The following is a 13,942-nucleotide window of genomic DNA, read 5'->3' as shown; positions in this document are numbered from 1 at the left end:
TCAACATATCAGTTTGCTGAAGCTCCGCCACTGGCTAAAACTGCTACTAGCACAGACATACGTGCTGGTTTTTTTTGATTAAGTGATGCAAAGGCAACCCGATCTTCCCATACCGGGAGGCGAAACCGGGCCGCCTGGGTGAAACCAGGAATCCTGACCGATAGACCATATGGGATCTTCGTTCCACCTGGAGCAGGCCCTTTTGCTTTTAGTGTGTGACCGCCCCCTGTAAGAACATGGGAATGATCGAAGGGAATGTTTACTGAATTCAATTTAATCAGGCTCAACAGAGGGAGCTCTCATTTTCCTCCGATTCCTGCGATGGCCTATTAGACACTATGAACTGGTCGTAAAGCAAGGTCCTTGTGACAGTTCTCATGCAATGCATTTCAAAAGACTCATAGTATTGTATGGTAACCGTTATCCTACTGACAAAGCAGCCTATTGTTGGACTGTCAATTTTTTATATTTCTCAACCATTCCAATAATATTAATAATAAAAACTATGGGATAATAAAAGGAAATAATAAAACGGCTAAGGGCTGACAGCGTAGTAAAAGAGGCAGAACGAGCCACTTAGGAGTCGAACCTAGAATCTTCTGATTTGTAGTCAAACGCGCTATCCATTGCGTCACTGGCCCACCTAACTGTGGGTGTTCGACTGGGCAGATGGCTGTCATGACATCTACTTTTTCTCATGCTATTAACTGACCTAGAGCCAACATCAGGAAGGGGTCAGATGAGGGGCATGCTACAAAAACCTTCGAGATGGAGGCCTCACATGTTGGGGATCTAGTTGTTGTTGGAATCTTCCTACAGAGCCTGTGACAGTTTCTTAGTAGAAGAACTGGAATCCAGGGCCAGAGGCTTCTGCAAAAAACTGCTATAAAAACCTTTGAGATGCAGGCTTCACATGTTGAGGATCTCATTGTTTTTGTTTTCATGGCAAGTTGTGGTGTTGTTAGGATATTCCTACTGCTATAAAAACCTTCGAGATGGAGGCCTCACATGTTGGGGATCTCGGTTGCTTTGTTTTCATGGCAAGTTGGGGTGTTGTTAGGATATTCCTACAGAGTCTGTGACAGTTTGTCAGCGGAAGATCTGGGATCCAGGGTCAGGGGTCAGTGACGTCTCCTCTCCTGGAGGACAATACAATTATTAGTGGTCTGTCTGCAAAATCTGGTAGAGGCCAACAACCAGGCTTGAGGGGCAGGTGTCAACAGACCTTCCCTGGTTGTCTAGTAGTTAGGATTCGGGTTCTATTCCCGGTCAGGGAATGAGCTTTTGCCCACCACCGGAGGACATGATTTTAAAATGGCGAACTACGAACTCAAGCGCTGACGCCCTCGTCGAGAAGCACGGCCAATGAAATGTTTATGTGTCAAAAAGACCTCCTTCGAGCCGGAGTTGAACCAGCGACCTAAGGATTGCCAACTTGCCACCTACAGTCCTCCGCTCTACCAGGTGAGCTATCGAAGGCACACTGATTGGGGACAGAACCTCAACATATCAGGGTGCTGAAGCTCTCCCACTGGCTAAAACTGCTACTAGCACAGACATACGTGCTGGTTTTTTCGATTAAGTGATGCAAAGGCAACCCGATCTTCCCATACCGGGAGGCGAAACCGGGCCGCCTGGGTGAAACCAAGAATCCTGACCGATAGACCATATGGGATCTTCTTTCCACCTGGAGCAGGCCCTTTTGCTTTTAGTGTGTGACCGCCCCCTGTAAGAACATGGGAATGATCCAAAGGGAATGTTTACTGAATTCAATTTCATCAAAAACATTCATTCCTGCGATGGCCTAATAGACACTATAAACTGGTCGTAAAGCAAGGTCCTTGTGACAGTTCTCATGCAATGCATTTGAAAAGACTCATACTATTGTATGGTAACCGTTATCCTACTGACAAAGCAGCCTATTGTTGGACTGTCAATTTTTTATATTTCTCAACCATTCCAATAATATTAATAACAAAAACTATGGGATAATAAAAGGAAATAATAAAACGGCTAAGGGCTGACAACGTAGTAAAAGAGGCAGAACGAGCCAGCCAGGAGTCGAACCTAGAACCTTCTGATTCGTAGTCAGACGCGTTATCCATTGCGCCACCGCGGGGGCCAGCCGCGGATAGTTGTAATGCACTGACAGCCAATCAGATTGCAGCATTTCCCCCACCGCTGTCCTTGGTACTGAATTTCTTTCCCTGTCCATGGTGCTGAAATGCTGCACTAGTTATTCAAAATTTCACATGAAAGGCAGGTTAAAATCTACATCACTTCAGTCTGAAATGTGTATATCCTTTTTTTGTATAGACACTTGTTTAAAGGAAGGCCCAAATTATATAATATATTATATATATTATAATTAGGATTTTTTTTGGCAACTGTAAATGTATAATTTGTTTTTGTAGTTTATACCACGTTTAAGGAATGTCATAAATGCTGCTACTTTGAAAATAATAAAATACTACTCCTCCAGATTGTCAGTGTGTTTAATTATCATCAATTTTCTCCACTAGGATTTACAATTTACTGGTCAAATGAACTGAATATACTTTGATTCACTGATAGGAGACAGAACTCAGTGTAGAAAAGAATCATCTATATAACTTTTATTTACATGTAAGAAGGGAAAAAGCATGAGACATTTCAATTAAAATGAACAGTTTCACTAACAACAATGAAGTTATGAATGAAACAAAACGAATGAAACAAAAAATCTGTTAAACTGATTTGCAACACTGACTTTCTATCTGAAAAACAGACAAACCCAGATAAAAGACATCGGTCTATTCAAAAAGGCAGGTTGTAAGAATGAAAATAGTGTGCCATGATAAGATAAGTGTTGTAGAAAAAAAGGGAGCATTTAAGGTCATCCTTCAAATATAACTTTTTACAATGACTAAATTAAAATGACAAGTGTATGACAAAATAACCCAAACTAACTATTTACATTGGTACATTTTCATATTTACATCTATTCAAAATATATGTGCATCTATACAGAAGCCTAGGAAACCTATAAACCTACAGAACATATACACATCTACAATAATTTATTTATAAGTATAAACATTTATCTTTTCCTTTCATCCACCCATCTCTGCCTCATAGTAAGGAGACTGCTGAAATTCTTTCCAGTTCATCTCCTTGGCCATGCCCTTATCTCTGTATAGAGAGTACACTTTAGATAGGCAGTAGATGTATTTCCCTGCCACTCCAGGGAAGCCGGTATGGATGTGTGGGCTGTTTGGCCCCTGTTTCAGGTCCATGTGGCAGAATCTGCACCGGCGGCCTGTTTGCTGGGAGTCTGGCCTTTTCCTCTTTTTCTCCACCTTCTCCTCCACCCGTTTCTTGGTGGCCTCCAGCTCCCTCTGGAAGAATTCTGTCTGTGCAAATTCTCCAAAAGGCATGTTGGGGTTAGAGAGTCCCTCAGCAGCATAACTTTGATGCACCTTCTTTGAACAATAGAAGTAGCGCACAGGCCCTTGCTGGTGGAAAAAGTGGATGGAGGATCCATCAGTCTCATATTGAGACTTGGGCTGTCCACAAGCAAGACACGTCTTTGTCTGCCTTTTCTTTTGCTCTGGCCGATGCTGTTGCTGCTGCCTCTCCAAGATGCTCTCCACAATCTTCTCAATGGAGTCTTGTATCAGAGGTGCGGACAGGGCAGCTGCAGGTGGGTTCACTATAGCCGGCTCCATGGTGACCACAGGAACACTAGCCGTCTCACTCCCCTTTGTTAAAGAGTGCCACAGCTGCTGAGTCTCCAGAAGTTTTTCCTGGCTTGTGTTCAAAGAAGAACTGGTGTTGAGGAGTTTTGCCAGGTGCTTCACATAGCGGGATATGTGCAGCTTGGTTGTGGGGTGCATCAAGCTATTGGGATCTGTGGCAGACTGATGGACCATTTCAGCATAGTCTCGATCCACAAGCTTCAGAATGTCCTTTTCCCCTTGGTACTTCTGCAGCAAGCTGTCGATAGCTTCTTTCATGTTCGGCGTCCAGCGTGTGTGGTCCAACACAAAAACCCGTCCACCCGTCTTTATGGGTCCTGTGCGAGCGCTCCTCGGCGAGGACCTCAGCGGGAGGGGCATGGCATGTGAGATTTCTGGAACACAATAAAGCAAGAAAACAGTTTATCAGATGATCATGATGTTACATTAAAACATAATGCAAAAATGTATGGCTAAAATGATTATGTTAACTTACCCATCGCTGCTGGAGTCGCCTGGTTGTCTTCTGACGGCATCTCCTGCTTTAGCAGTGCACCAGCAGAGAGCGAACGACCGATGGATGGTGCCGTTTTTGGGGATGCCGTGCCGGAAAGCGGTGTCCAGCTGGGGGAAAGTGCTGAATCTGGAGACTGGGCTTGGGCAGGACCACATGTCTGCACAGGAGGCAGAGGAACAAGAGCAGCTGGTTCGTCTCTCTTTTGGGTTCGGTGTTTGTCCCAATCCAGAGGAACTGGATGGCAGCCTGGCTCTGTGTACTCTAGGCCAAACCTCTCTCCGGTGTCTCTGTCAGAGAGATGAAGTGCTGGGTACTTCTCCTGCCCAGTCACTCTCTTTGAGGCAGAATTTAACTCCACCATTAGTGCTGGGTCAAACACAGCAGGGAGGATGACACCTGGCTGCTTAAGGTCCACCAGCCGTTGGTAGTTCCAGCGTGCCACCCCTGTCATGCCCTGGGCCTGGAACAATTCAGTGGAGACATGAGTCCCAGTGATCCACTGGGCCTGGTGGAAGTGGTACCCCTCCTGCTGTGACGTACCTCTGACGGGGATCCAGATGGGGACTTTGGCGCCTTCACCGGGTACGTGGTTTAGCTGAAGAGTTCCACCCTACCGGTACATTATGCCCTCAGAGAGTTCAGGGTCACTGAGGCAACCGCGGAGAATGTGCACTCTCTGTATGCGCCAAGTCTTCAGAATGGATGGCTTGAAGAGTGGTACATTGTTGGGGTCCATGGGCTGGTGCAGATGCTTCAGGACTTTCTCCACTCTGTCCAGCAACTCTGTGGGTTGTGGTATTTTGGTCCTGCAGTGCTCCCGTATGTGCTGTTTTGTGGGATTGGCTGAATGGATACCACAGAACCCATAGGCATCCTGGAGCCTCTTTAGATCCTCCTGATCCACCACAGAGAAGGCTGTGGAGAGGAGCTGGCAGAAAGTGCTGAACAGAGGGTGATGCTCAGAGGTGCACTCCCGTGAAAAACGCCTCAGGCAGTGGAACAAGTCCAGCTTCACCACAATGTTGTGATTGAAATGTGACCGTGAGGCACAGGTGTTCTCCAGCGGTCCAGAGGTCGCCCCAGCAACAATGGAAGGGGTAGTCTTCCAGGCACCCCAGTGTAGATGTTCACCAGGGATGCAGTCTGGGATCTTAAATGGAGCACAGCAATCCCTAAATGCAAGGCACAAAGATGTAGATCAATTTAGATTTTTTTTTTAAAGAAACTGAATTTGTTTTTAGTAGTGTTGCAAAATATAAATAATTTTTACTGTTTGTCATACATTTTAATCAAAGAACAAAACAAAAAGTAAATCACTCACTGCTCTTGACTGAATAATGTTTGTAGCTTTAGAGGATTAATTAATTATTATGAAGGATTAATGTATATTTAATTTATAATTTATGCAGTGAAGGCTGTGAAGTTTTTGATAGTTTCTTGACTTTATTGTTTTTGTCTACTACCAAAGCAATTAGATGAATCTGAACACCTACACAAGCGTTAGTCTTTCAATTTAATTACTATCCATTCAAAAGGGAAAACTTAAGGATAATTTTGTACTGTAATGTAAACATCAATACCATAAACTGCAGTGAATTACACATTACACATTAAAGACTATTTTTGTTTTGTAAAGAAATTGTCAAAAAGAAAACATTGTATAATGCTCCTGATGTTAGTGTGTTTTCTTTGGTCTGTGTTTTATGATTGACAAAGTGTGTTTGTTGGTTGAAAAACTTTACTAGTGTTCTGTAAGAATGAGCTGATTTGAGATATAGGCTAAAGTGTTTTGATAGATATAGTGCATTTTGAATGTGAAATTAATTGCTGTGCATGTGCCTAGATGAAAGTTGGTTTGGAGAACTGTGTAGAGTTTTGAAAAAAATACAAATATTTAGAAATGGATCACACAAGGTTTGATCAAGGTTTGATTCAATCTTTGATCTCTAAACTTCAGTCACATACTGTAGTTCAAAAGGTCAAGAAGACAATACTTTTTCATAAATTAAAAAAACATTTTTAATGATTTTAATGTTTTTAATGGCATAAAAAAATAATGGTTCAGTCTGAGATTGTATTGATAACTTGGTAGTCAAGATTTTGGTTAGTGCAATGTATAATTAATCAGACAATAGGCCTATCTGTAGGCGAGTTATCAACACATTAAATGTATGCTATTTAACGTCACAATATGAAAACCATTCACATAAATCTAAAAAACTATCATGTTCATTCATTATTTAGCTCGTATTCACCCCACCATCTAAAACGAGCGATGCTGAGCTAACTCATCAACATAACCTTATCAGAAACGGACTGACAAGATTACTTATTTAACGTCATGACATGAAAACTATACACATGAATAATTAAAACGTTAATTAATTATTCGGCGCTTCATTTCATAACACGTCATCTCTTATCATGCAACCGATGCTAGCTACTGTACCAATGACTAAATTTACCCTTTGGTTTTAAATGAATCTCAAAAAACATATCTTACCTTTGATAGATGAAAAATCAGTGTGAAGAATGATGGTAGTGAGTCGATGTCTCCGCAGAAGTTTGTCCAGAATAAAAGTTTGCAAAAACGCTCTGTAAAAACTCGGAACAGCGCCAAAAGGGCGTAGCGGCCAAAGGTATATTACATCCGTAGTGTTTTAGCACTACCATTGAAAATGAATGGGAAACTGTTTAGGGCCGTTTAGCTGAACAATCCACGGCCGCCGCACCTAACAGTTGGTGTTCGACTGGGCATATGGCTGTCATGACATCTACTTTTTCTCATGCTATTAACTGACCTAGAGCCAACATCAGGAAGGGGTCAGATGAGGGTCCTGCTACAAAAACCTTCGAGATGGAGGCCTCACATGTTGGGGATCTCGTTGTTGTTGGAATCTTCCTACAGAGCCTTTGACATTTTCTAGCAAAAGAACTGGGATCCAGGGCCAGAGACGTCTGGAAAAAACTGCTATAAAAACCTTCGAGATGCAGGCCTCACATGTTGAGGATTTCATTGTTTTTGTTTTCATGGCAAGTTGTGGTGTTGTTTGGATATTCCTACTGCTATAAAAACCTTCGAGATGGAAGCCTCACATGTTGGGGATCTCTATTTTTTTTTTTCATGGCAAGTAGTGGTGTTGTTAGGATATTCCTACAGAGTCTGTGACAGTTTGTCAGTGGAAGAACTGGGATCCAGGTTAAGAGACGTCTGCAAAAAACTGCTATAAAAACCTTTGAGATGGAGGCCTCACATGTTGGGGATCTCGGTTGCTTTGTTTTCATGGCAAGTTGTGGTGTCGTTAGGATATTCCTACAGAGTCTGTGACAGTTTGTCAGTGGAAGATCTGGGATCCAGGGTCAGGGGTCAGTGACGTCTCCTCTCCTGGAGGAAAACACAAGTATTAGTGGTCTTGCTGCAAAATCTGGTAGAGGCCAACAACTGGGCTTGAGGGGCAGGTGTCAACAGACCTTCCCTGGTGGTCTAGTGGTTAGGATTCGGCGCTCTCACCTGGGTTCGATTCCCGGTCAGGAAATGAGCTTTTGCCCACCACCGGAGGACATGATTTTAAAATGCCGAACTACGAACTCAAGCGCTGACGCCCTCGTCGAGAAGCACGGCCAAGGAAATGTTTATGTGTCAAAAAGACCTCCTTCGAGCCGGAGTTGAACCAGCGACCTAAGGATTGCCAACTTGCCACCTACAGTTCTCCGCTCTACCAGCTGAGCTATCGAAGGCACACTGATTGGGGACAGAACCTCAAGATATCAGGTTGCTGAAGCTCCGCCACTGGCTAAAACTGCTACTAGCACAGACATACGTGCTGGTTTTTTCGATTAAGTGATGCAAAGGCAACCCGATCTTCCCATACCGGGAGGCGAAACCGGGCCGCCTGGGTGAAACCAGGAACCCTGACCGATAGACCATATGGGATCTTCTTTCCACCTGGAGCAGGCCCTTTTGCTTTTAGTGTGTGACCGCCCCCTGTAAGAACATGGGAATGATCGAAGGGAATGTTTACTGAATTCAATTTCATCAGGCTCAACTGAGGGAGCTCTCATTTTCCTCCGATTCCTGCGATGGCCTAATAGACACTATAAACTGGTCGTAAAGCAAGGTCCTTGTGACAGTTGTCATGCAATGCATTTGAAAAGACTCATACTATTGTATGGTAACCGTTATCCTACTGACAAAGCAGCCTATTGTTGGACTGTCAATTTTTTATATTTCTCAACCATTCCAATAATATTAATAACAAAAACTATGGGATGATAAAAGGAAATAATAAAACGGATAAGGGCTTACAACGTAGTAAAAGAGGCAGAACGAGCCACTTAGGAGTCGAACCTAGAATCTTCTGATTCATAGTCAGACGCGCTATCCATTGCGTCACTGGCCCACCTAACTGTTGGTGTTCGACTGGGCAGATGGCTGTCATGACATCTACTTTTTCTCATGCTAAAAGGGCCAGAGGCTTCTGCAAAAAACTGCTATAAAAACCTTTGAGATGCAGGCTTCACATGTTGAGGATCTCATTGTTTTTGTTTTCATGGCAAGTTTTGGTGTTGTTAGGATATTCCTACTGCTATAAAAACCTTCGAGATGGAGGCATCACATGTTGGGGATCTCGGTTGCTTTGTTTTCATGGCAAGTTGGGGTGTTGTTAGGATATTCCTACAGAGTCTGTGACAGTTTGTCAGCGGCGGATCTGGGATCCAGGGTCAGGGGTCAGTGACGTCTCCTCTCCTGGAGGACAATACAATTATTAGTGGTCTGTCTGCAAAATCTGGTAGAGGCCAACAACCAGGCTTGAGGGGCAGGTGTCAACAGACCTTCCCTGGTTGTCTAGTAGTTAGGATTCGGGTTCTATTCCCGGTCAGGGAATGAGCTTTTGCCCACCACCGGAGGACATGATTTTAAAATGCCGAACTACGAACTCAAGCGCTGACGCCCTAGTCGAGAAGCACGGCCAAGGAAATGTTTATGTGTCAAAAAGACCTCCTTCGAGCCGGAGTTGAACCAGCGACCTAAGGATTGCCAACTTGCCACCTACAGTGCTCCGCTCTACCAGATGAGCTATCGAAGGCACACTGATTGGGGACAGAACCTCAACATATCAGGTTGCTGAAGCTCCGCCACTGACAGCGTAGTAAAAGAGGCAGAACGAGCTCTTTCATGGCAAGTTTTGGTGTTGTTAGGATATTCCTACTGCTATAAAAACCCCCGAGATGGAGGCCTCACATGTTGATAGATGAAAAATCAGTGTGAAGAATGATGGTAGTGAGTCGATGTCTCCGCAGAAGTTTGTCCAGAATAAAAGTTTGCAAAAACGCTCTGTAAAAACTCGGAACAGCGCCAAAAGGGCGTAGCGGCCAAAGGTATATTACATCCGTAGTGTTTTAGCACTACCATTGAAAATGAATGGGAAACTGTTTAGGGCCGTTTAGCTGAACAATCCACGGCCGCCGCACCTAACAGTTGGTGTTCGACTGGGCATATGGCTGTCATGACATCTACTTTTTCTCATGCTATTAACTGACCTAGAGCCAACATCAGGAAGGGGTCAGATGAGGGTCCTGCTACAAAAACCTTCGAGATGGAGGCCTCACATGTTGGGGATCTCGTTGTTGTTGGAATCTTCCTACAGAGCCTTTGACAGTTTCTAGCAAAAGAACTGGGATCCAGGGCCAGAGACGTCTGGAAAAACTGCTATAAAAACCTTCGAGATGCAGGCCTCACATGTTGAGGATTTCATTGTTTTTGTTTTCATGGCAAGTTGTGGTGTTGTTCTCGTCGAGAAGCACGGCCCAGGAAATGTTTATGTGTGAAAAAGACTTCCTTCGAGCCGCAGTCGAACCAGCGACCTAAGGATTGCCAACTTGCCACCTACAGTCCTCCGCTCTACCAGCTGAGCTATCGAAGGCACGATTGGGGACAAAACCTCAACATATCAGGTTGCTGAAGCTCCGCCACTGGCTAAAACTGCTACTAGCACAGACATACGTGCTGGTTTTTTCGATTAAGTGATGCAAAGGCAACCCGATCTTCCCATACCGGGAGGCGAAACCGGGCCGCCTGGGTGAAACCAGGAATCCTGACCGATAGACCAAATGGGATCTTCTTTCCACCTGGAGCAGGCCCTTTTGCTTTTAGTGTGTGACCGCCCCCTGTAAGAACATGGGAATGATCCAAAGGGAATGTTTACTGAATTCAATTTCATCAGGCTCAACTGAGGGAGCTCTCATTTTCCTCCGATTCCTGCGATGGCCTAATAGACACTATAAACTGGTCGTAAAGCAAGTTCCTTGTGACAGTTGTACCATCTGAGCTATCGAAGGCACACTGATCTCGGGACGGCGCGCATACTTCTATCAAAGCTAGTAGAAGTTGCCTGAAATTGACCCAAAGATCACAGGTTCGAATCCCGCTCGCCCAAACTTTTTATGACTAATGTTAATTATTAGGATAAACATTATTTAACTACACATTTAAGTCCAGATAATTCTGTCATGTGTAGAAATTAACATATGTATATAATAATTCAGTAAACAATAATAATAATAATTATAAGAGGAAGAAGATGAAGAAGAAAAACACAAAAACGTCCTAACCCATTATATTTTTTTAATATAATCACAACAATTATTAAAACTGGTAATATTAATAATAATAGTAGTAATAATAATCTGGTACATAAATAACTTAAGGCATAACTAAACATAAATAAACTAAAATAAATGCTTCTAATCTATTATTATTATTATTTAAAATATATATTATTATAATAATAATAGTAATAATGATATTAATGATAATCAGGTACATAAATAACTTAAATGCTTCTCATCTATTATTATTATTGTTATTAATAATAATAGTAATAATGATATTAATGATAATCAGGTACATAAATAACTTAAGGCATAAGTTAACGTAATAAAATAACTAAAATAAACTCTTCTCATCCAGGCAACCACCTGTTGCCTAGAAATTAAAATGTGTATATAATTTTAGTGTACTTGTTGTAGTAAATAATACAGCAAACAACAATAATAATAATGAAAAGAGGACTTAGATGAATAAGAAAAAGCACAGAAACATCCAAACCCATTACATTTTTTTTAATATAATCACATTCCGGTACATAAATAACTTAAGGCATAGCTAAACATAAATAAACAAAAAAAAATGCTTCTCATCTATTATAATTATTATTATTATTATTAAAAATATATATTATTATTAATAATAATAGTAATAATGATATTAATGATAATCATGTACATAAATAACTTAAGGCATAAGTTAACGTAACAAAATAACTAAAATAAACTGTTCTCATCCAGGCAACCACCTGTTGCCCTGACGACAGCTACTAACAGGACCATTAAAACAATGGACCACCAATCTCTGGATACTGTAGTTTCTTTCCCTGGGCCAAGTATTTTACTTAACTCCAATAAGAATTAAATTACCTGATACAGTATACCTGTCTTTCACTCCTATTCTAAAAACTGTAAACAAATGTAATCAAATAAAGTGTAAGAAAAGTAAAATGAATAAAACACAAATAAAGGTACAAACACAACACCCATTATCCCCATCCTACTCACTGATGCATGTGCGCAACACACACCCACACCCACACCCACACCCACACCCACACCCACACCCACACCCACACCCACACCCACTCCCACACCCACACCCACCCACGCACACACACACATACACACACACACACAAACACAAACACACACCAACCATGTTTAAAAACTGATTCAAAAGGCATCACACACATAGTTGTTATACATTTTAAAGACAGCTGTCATTGTTGGAGAATTGCTCTATAATCAAACATTAATCAAATAAATAAATAAAAATAACATGCTGAAAGAGCAATTTTAAGAAGCTGGAGGGTTGTCATTTCCTGGCTTTTTTTCCTATAACCTCGTTCCATCAGCACAGCCCTCCATTCATCATATGATTTAGTCTCAGACTCTTCGCAGTACCAGTTGCCAAAGTACTGAAGATGTGTTGGTGGCTTTCTCTCCTTATTTCACTTTCTGCAAAGAATGACGTCTGTCTTCCTAACATACTTTCTTGTCACTGTTCCAGAGCTCTCCCTCTTCTGTTTTCTCTTTCTATATTGCTGAGAAGAGTAAGGAACCGCTTGACTGGATGTCTGTGTCTGAGCTGATGGTGGCATAGCTGACGGTAATGGGAGGTTGAAGAACATCACCTGTGAGGGACCAGGCACTGTAGGAAGCTGCACAGGTGGTAAAATGAAAGGGAGAGAGACAGGTGGTGCTGGTGCAATAGGGACAGGAAGTCCTTGATGTGATGGTGGAGCCTGGAAGATGGCCTGAGGTTGCGACCTCCCCTTGAGATTTGCCTCCCCAGCAGTATTTGGTGGCAGGATAAAAAGGTGTGGCTCTGACAAATTGCCGGAACAGAGAGTCGGTCCTTTCTGCATAGCAGCAGGAAGGTTCTCTGGTCCTGCCATGGGTGCTACAGGGGCTTGGATACCCTGTTTCAATATCTCCTGTTCCTGTGACTTACAACGCCTGCTGTACCTGGGAGAACATAAAGCAACCAATTTGAATAGACATTTAAGCAATTATACAAAAGATGGTATGTTCAACTACGGTTTGATCATGACTATGATGCAACAGCAAGACACAGCTGAGATCACAGAGCAATTGATCACACCCTTGTCTCGGGTATCCTTCCTTTAGTAAAATGCCGCTGCAGTGAGAGGTGCAGTGAGAGATGCAGTGAGAGATGCAGTGAGAGATGCAGTGAGAGGTGCAGTGAGAGGTGCAGTGAGAGGTGCAGTGAGAGGTGAAGTGAGAGATGCAGTGAGAGATGCAGTGAGAGGTGCAGTGGGAGGTGCAGTGAGACGTGCAGTGAGAGGTGCAGTGAGAGATGCAGTGAGAGGTGCAGTGAGAGATGCAGTGAGAGGTGCAGTGAGAGATGCAGTGAGAGGTGCAGTGAGAGATGCAGTGAGAGGTGCAGTGAGAGATGCAGTGAGAGATGCAGTGAGAGGTGCAGTGAGAGGTGCAGTGAGTGATGCAGTGAGAGGGGCAGGTGCAGAGAGGTGAAAAAAACTGATTTGCTTTTTACTGGAATGCTTTTGAATGTGAACAGTACGGTACATGTGGAAATAAAAGTCCCAACCAAGAAATTTAGTGTAAAAACGGGGGATTGCATGTTTTGCATGCAAATACCTGTAAAACTGACACATACAAGTCTATGTAGTTTTTGTAATGTCAACAATAGCCATTATTTTGAAACCTGGTGTACTTTGATTGACTGCATGTACCTTGTGAAGTGAAATCAAGTGTTATTCTTTGACAGAATAATTTCATTTTGAGTCAGATTTCCAGTGTTTTGGGAAATTTAGTGTGTAGAGAAAGATGTGTTCTATTTTGAAATGAAGAGTTAGTATATATTTAACAAAATGTGTTTTGAGAAGAAAATCATCCATTTGGCCAATTGTGTTTTGTTGGTGTGAGTCTGTGTTAAGAGTTTTGAAAAAGTATCTGAAGTATGGGTAAGCGCTTGTTGGCGATTGAAAAAAACTGTAAGACAACCACATAAAAGACTTGAACGCTTTGTGTGGCACTTCAATTTATGCTTAGCTGGAACAATGCTAATTTACTCACCATTGTGTGACTGTTGCAGTGTTAACTTCTGGGAGCTGGA

At 42.5% G+C, this 13,942-nt stretch overlaps 3 non-coding genes across 3 annotated transcripts; all 3 read right to left on the bottom strand.

Annotated features, from left to right (window-relative positions):
* Positions 1-1,392: 1,392 nt before the first annotated feature.
* Positions 1,393-1,479, bottom strand: trnay-gua (transfer RNA tyrosine (anticodon GUA)). The gene is given in 2 exon segments: positions 1,393-1,428; positions 1,443-1,479. It is a non-coding gene; the product is annotated as a tRNA-Tyr (tRNA).
* Positions 1,480-7,884: 6,405 nt separating this feature from the next.
* trnay-gua (transfer RNA tyrosine (anticodon GUA)) lies at positions 7,885-7,971 on the bottom strand. The gene is given in 2 exon segments: positions 7,885-7,920; positions 7,935-7,971. It is a non-coding gene; the product is annotated as a tRNA-Tyr (tRNA).
* A 2,099-nt stretch (positions 7,972-10,070) lies between these two features.
* On the bottom strand, positions 10,071-10,157 carry trnay-gua (transfer RNA tyrosine (anticodon GUA)). The gene is given in 2 exon segments: positions 10,071-10,106; positions 10,121-10,157. It is a non-coding gene; the product is annotated as a tRNA-Tyr (tRNA).
* Positions 10,158-13,942: the final 3,785 nt, after the last annotated feature.

Source organism: Siphateles boraxobius, unplaced genomic scaffold (assembly GCF_051911475.1).
Source record: "Siphateles boraxobius isolate OS27281-9 unplaced genomic scaffold, OSU_SipBor_1 5, whole genome shotgun sequence".
Taxonomy (NCBI): domain Eukaryota; kingdom Metazoa; phylum Chordata; class Actinopteri; order Cypriniformes; family Leuciscidae; genus Siphateles; species Siphateles boraxobius.
This window is presented reverse-complemented; position numbering and strand designations above follow the sequence as displayed.